Source organism: Boleophthalmus pectinirostris, unplaced genomic scaffold (genome assembly GCF_026225935.1).
Source record: "Boleophthalmus pectinirostris isolate CB_2022bp ecotype Guang Dong unplaced genomic scaffold, ASM2622593v1 HiC_scaffold_16, whole genome shotgun sequence".
Classification (NCBI taxonomy): domain Eukaryota; kingdom Metazoa; phylum Chordata; class Actinopteri; order Gobiiformes; family Gobiidae; genus Boleophthalmus; species Boleophthalmus pectinirostris.
In genome coordinates this window covers 27855094-27861030 of record NW_026571095.1, presented here as the reverse complement: position 1 = coordinate 27861030, position 5937 = coordinate 27855094, and positions in this window count along the sequence as shown.

Sequence of the window (5937 nt, the reverse complement as noted above, 5' to 3'; positions counted from 1 at the left end):
CAAATTCCACACACTTTTGCGTCACCATATGCACGCAGATTTCCTCCTGAAAACGCTCGTCTAAACGCGGAATATAAAGTGAAGACACGATGCCACTTTTGCGTCTTCTGTTCAGACCGTCATCATATAAACGTAGCCTCCGGAAGCGCAAATTATAATAGGCTGTCAGTTTAATATTATTCATGTCAATCTGAACAAACCTGCTGCTGGAGATTATGTGGTCAAGTACAAGCTAACCATTTTCATATTTTTTTGAGTTGTCCCACTGTGGCTTCATTTTGGAGACAAGTTCATGGGGTACTGGAGGTGGTCTTTAAAAGGAAGATACAATATAATTTTAAAATAATGTATTCTGGAGATTTAGTTTTATTGCAGCTTTCTAAAGCAGATTTATACTTAATGAGAGTTTTACTGGTGGCTGCCAAAAAAGGAATAACTCGAAGACGGCTTAGACAGGAAACACCTACAATAAATTAATGGACTGACTTGATATATAATTTTTTTTTAAATGGAAAGGATTACATTTAAGCTGAAGCTACAGAGTGATATATTTGAAATCTATCGGCGAGTTTCAAAATTCCTGCTGCATTATCGGATGCACAAATAGAAGCATGGAAGAAGGAAAATGTCTTTTTCGTATTCCGAGTGAAAAGAACTGCTAACGGCGAATTAAATGGCTTTCAAACATTCGCAGAACAAACATAGAAGATCTGAGCAAACCGTGGACTCCAACAAGTTCAACAACACATCGAGACTCTTGTAGACTTTCATCTTTTCTGTGAAAAGTGAATATTTGTCCAGGTAGTTGGCGATTCCGACCAGAAATTTGGTTTGGTCCAGGCTTTGTAGGGGTTGAAAAGTGTGATTTGGCGTCCATCGATGCTTATGACCAATTTCTGGTCAAATTGTCTTGGGTCCTCTGCCGTTAGAGTGGATAAATAACCGGGATCAATACCCTTTACTTTCTCGCTCCGTCCGTCATGTTGAATTAGTGTTTCTTGCTGCCGACCAAAATAATTCCCAGCATGCAACGCGCGCTTTTGTCAACAATGAAACTCGCCTATTGGTCAAAATGGTTGAGGTATGTAACGACAAAAAGACCCGACGTTGTATGACGTAGTTATGTCTGTATATCTACCCCCACTGTCTTGTTTTGTTTTGTTCTTACTGTTTTACTGTTGTCTATATTTAATGTGTGTCCTTATACAAGATGAAAATCCAATAAAAAGTGAATGACAAAAAAGTATATATATTATTCATGTCGGAAAAGCAGAATGTTTGAAAAATAGTAAAATCCCGCTCCAACAATGAAAAAAAACAAAAAGTTAAAGTAGTGGGACGCTTAAAAATAATGTTTATGCTTCTACTCCGACAATTAGCCGTTCTAAACAGCCGCGCGTACCTCCAAAAGTTACACAGTGCTTCTTTTTAAATATTTTATGGCTCAATCTTGCATTTATATGACGCTAGTAAATTAACAAACATCTTTAACCTTTTCACCTTGTTGCTAAAAGCTCAGAAAATTAATAATACATGTGTGTACAGCGCGGAGAGCCTTCAGCCTAATGTGAACCCTCTGTCACTGCCTTTAAAAGCACTTCCTGTATAAACAACATAACGCGCCAATGCTAATGCTAACCTAATGTACAGCTAGCCTATGTGGCGTCGACGGCTAGCGGCTAACGGCAAACATCTCCCTGCTAGCCTATAATCTGTAACAATAAAACAGTGTATTAAGGGTACTAATGTGGTCCTCTGTCTTGTAATGTCCAATTATAGTGAAAGGGTTTGTGTAGGACTCCTGGAAGTGAGCTAACTGCTACTGAAATTGATGTATGATAAAATTATAGCATTATCCACTCTTAAAATGGATTTAACTTTGTTGGGTATTGATGACCGCAGGGGAGTGAGTTCATTTCTCCGTATCGTGAGTGATATTAACAAGCTGTGAGCAAAACAGAAGAGAAACGAAATGCTAATAAACTTTTTTTCGCTGCTAAGTTGTGTTTATGTTGTTTTAATAGCTTTATCGTTAGTTCCTGGTCATTTTTTTTGGCTCCAAACTGGTTTAAACGTCTAAATCTAAATTTGTGCTGCTTTTAAAGTGCATTGCGTAGCTTTTTGATTGCTTGTTTCTATGGAAATGTCATTGCTCTAGCTGGAATGTTCCACAGTGTGACATTAAACAGCTCTACTTCACATTTATTCAATTACAGGTGGTTTTATAGCTCAAAAATACATAGAAAAACAACATTCTGACAGTGAGTGGGGTCGCCTCTCCACAGATCTGACCTGTAACTTGGTCTGGTTTGGTTTCCTTGAAAATAGAAAGGTTTAACGCCACACTGTGAAACATTCCAGACAAAGTAATAACATCTCCTTGAAGAAAAGCATTTGACGGGCCCTCCTTTTCCACCAGAAAAGTTACACAGTGCAGCTTTAAGAGGCTAATGTGAGGTCAAGTAGTTGGTGACATCACACAGAACTGCCCTGATTACAGCTGTAGGGGTAGAGTTTGAAGTGTGAATACCTGTTTATGACCCCGAGGTCCTCAAATCAAACTTTTTTGGCCCTCAGGCTTCTAGTTGAATAGGCCCATATTACCTTAAGCAGTACTTTTTACTGCAAGTCTTTAAAAATCTACTTTGATTTTAATTATTTGGTTTATTTAGCAGGGACAGTGTACATTAATCCACATTTCTTTAAACGTACCTGAATTAGCCAGAGAGGCTATTTTTCATCTGCAGTCCCTAAACAGATGGTAATGGAGATGGCTGATAAAGTCTACACTGGAAAAAACAACATATAGGTAACTTTTTAAATTACTTAAAATTTTACTTTGAGTGGATTCAACTTGACAAGTAAAATTTTCTACCAATGGAACAAGTGTGTTTTTCTTAATTCAAGCAACATTCAATTTTGTTTCTTATTTTAAGTGCAAAAAGTTGTTGTTTTTCTTATTTTATGTGTAGCAAGATGTATTTTCATATTTTAAGTACAAAAAGTCTTATTCCAATGGCAGATAATTTTTACCTGATTCATCAACCGGTTTCACTTCGTGGAAACCGTCTGACCTTGCAGCATTAGGATTTGTTCGCTCGACGGTAGGCAGGAACTTTTTTTATTTAACCAGTCACTGCTATTTGGTTGTGATGTTTGTAACGCACTGAATCCCGTAGGAAGAAGGGCAATAACATCTTCCCCTTGATAAAATTCACCAAAAATTCTCTTTATTCCAGCTTTAAATCCTCGATCACGGGAATCGTTGCCAACACAGAATGTTTACTGTTTACTGTTGTGCTGTTCCACAAAAGGGACCCAGACAGACGCTTGAGTTTGACGTCATGGCTTCACAGCTCTTCACTGATTGGCCGGTGTGCGGTCTACAACTTCTGGATTTCTTGCAAACCGTCTAGTATATTCCGATTCCTGATCTAGTCGCTATAGAAAAATGAAATTGAACGGAGACACTAGGTGGTGCCAGCCTGGCTAAGATAATTTTACTTGTAAATTTACTCAAACCATGATAAAATTTTCTTAATTCAAGTCATCTTAACTTGGCTAGATTTTGTTTTTTGCAGTGTGCCATCTTGGGACACTCCAGACAAAACAATAAACAAACAAACAATTTCTGGTACACAATGAAACTTTTACACCAAAGTCCAATTTTGTATTCTAATTAAAGAAGTAGTCAGCAATACAACTTTTCCAAAAAAAATGTTATTGCTCTTTTAAGATTTAAGTTAGAATCTTTTTACCTCCTCAACAACAGACCCGGAGTTATGTTTTGAGTAACCCTTTATTATTGGTCTGTCTACAACTCTAAAAGTGTTAGTTTTCAAGTTTCCTTTTGTTCGGTAGAATTTGGCAACTCCAAGACTGAAATCATCCAAATTATATAGCCGTGTGGAGTATGTGTGAATGAAACAAAAACACAACATCATAACACAGACCAGAAAATAGCGCCACACGAACCCACGAAATTCTAAATAAGTAACAAAAACAAAGCACGAAATTGTAACGAAACACAATTAAACCAAACCGAAAGACAGTTTACCGAGCTGGAATAATATTATGTGTTTAAATCTTCCATGAAACACTTTTTAAAGCCGTGAATTGCAAACATGCCGGGTCCCAGTCTCAACAGTGTAAACCAAGCTGCCCTCCTGTTTACTCGTGTTTACCAGGAAGTCCAGAATCCACCACAGACTGCAGTAAACACCTCGCAGATGTCTCAAACTCCGAGGAAATATCACAGCACAGTCCTGGACCAAATCTGGATTAAACAAGTCAAAACCCACGATTATAACGAGGGGTTTAGTTTGTTTTACAGAGCTCGTGTTACGCTGTTTTCTCGACATTATAACAAGAGTTTAAAGTTCACACGAGTCTGTTTGGTGTAAGGAGTATTACACGTCTATGGGGTATTCGCTACTAACACGTAACATGGTGTTGTGGAAATGCTCTCGGTGCTAAGTCGCTCCCTCTACAGCAAGAGAGAGAAGAGGAAACAGAAGAAAGAGAGAGAGGAGATGAGAAAATGTGTGAGGGATGAGGAGAGAGAAAAAGGAGGAGAGACAAAGAAAGAAGAGGAGAAAGAGACGAGGAGAGACTGAGACAAACAGAGATTAGAGAGAGAAAGAGAGAGAGAGTGAAGAGGAAAAAGAGAGGAGATGGGATTGAAACACACGCACAGAGAGAGAGAGAAGAGGAGAGAGAGACAAGATGAGATTGAGACACACAAAAAGACTGGAGAGATGAGAAGAGATTAACACAGAGAGAGAGAAGAGAGAGAGCGAAAGAAGAGGAGAGAGAGAGATGAGATGAGATTGAGACAGAGAGAGATAGAGAGAGAAAAACAGATAAAGAAGAGGAGAGACAATATGAGATTGAGACAGAGAGTGAGAAAGAGTGAGAAAGAAGACAAAAGAGAGATAAGATTGAGACAGAGAGCGAGAGAGTGAGAAAGAGAGTGAGAAGAGGAGAGAGAGACAAGATGAGATCGAGACAGAGAGAGAAAAGAGAGCGCAAACAAAGAAAGAGAGAGCGACGAGATGAGACAGAGATGAGAAAATGTGTGTGAGATGAGAGGAGAGAGAGAGAAAGAAGAGGAGAAAGAGACGAGGAGAGGTTGAGACAAACAGAGATTAGAGAGAGAAAAAAAGAGGAAAAAGAGACGAGATGAGATTGAAACACACACAGAGAGAGAGAGAGTGAAAGAAGAAGAGATTAGATGAGATTGAAGCAGAGAGAGAGAGAAGAGAGAGAGACTAGATGAGATTGAAGCAAAGAGAGAGAGAAGAGAGAGAGACTAGATGAGATTGAGACAGAGAGAGAGTGAGAAAGAGAGCGAGAGAGTGAGAAGAAAGACAAAAGAGAGACAAGATGAGATTGAGACAGAGAGTGAAAAGAGAGCGCAAACAAAGAGAGAGAGAGAGGAGATGAGGAGAGAGAGAGGAAGAGGAGGAGAGAGAAAGAAGAGGAGAGAAACGAGATGAGATTTTGACAGAGAGAGAAAAGAGAGAGAGGACATGAGATAGGAAGAGGAAGAGGAGAGAGAGAGGGTGGGAAAGAGATGAGAAAATGTGTTAGAGACAAGGAGAGAGAAAAAGGAAGAGGAGGGGAGAGAGAAAGAGAGAGAAAGAAGAGGAAAAAGAGAGGAGATGAGATTGAAACACACAGAGAGAGAGAGAGATGAGATGAGATTGAGATAGAGACAGATAGAGAGAGAGTGAGCGAAAGACGAGTAGAGAGAGACAAGAAGAGATTAAAACAGCGAGCGAGAAGACAGAGAGTGAAAGAAGAGGAGAGAGAGACGAGATGAGATTGAAACAGAGAGAGAGAGTGAGAAAGAAGAGGAAAGAGAGATGAGATCAAGACAGAGAGAGAAAAGAGAGCGCAGAGAAAATGTGTGAGAGATGAGGAGAGAGGAAGAGG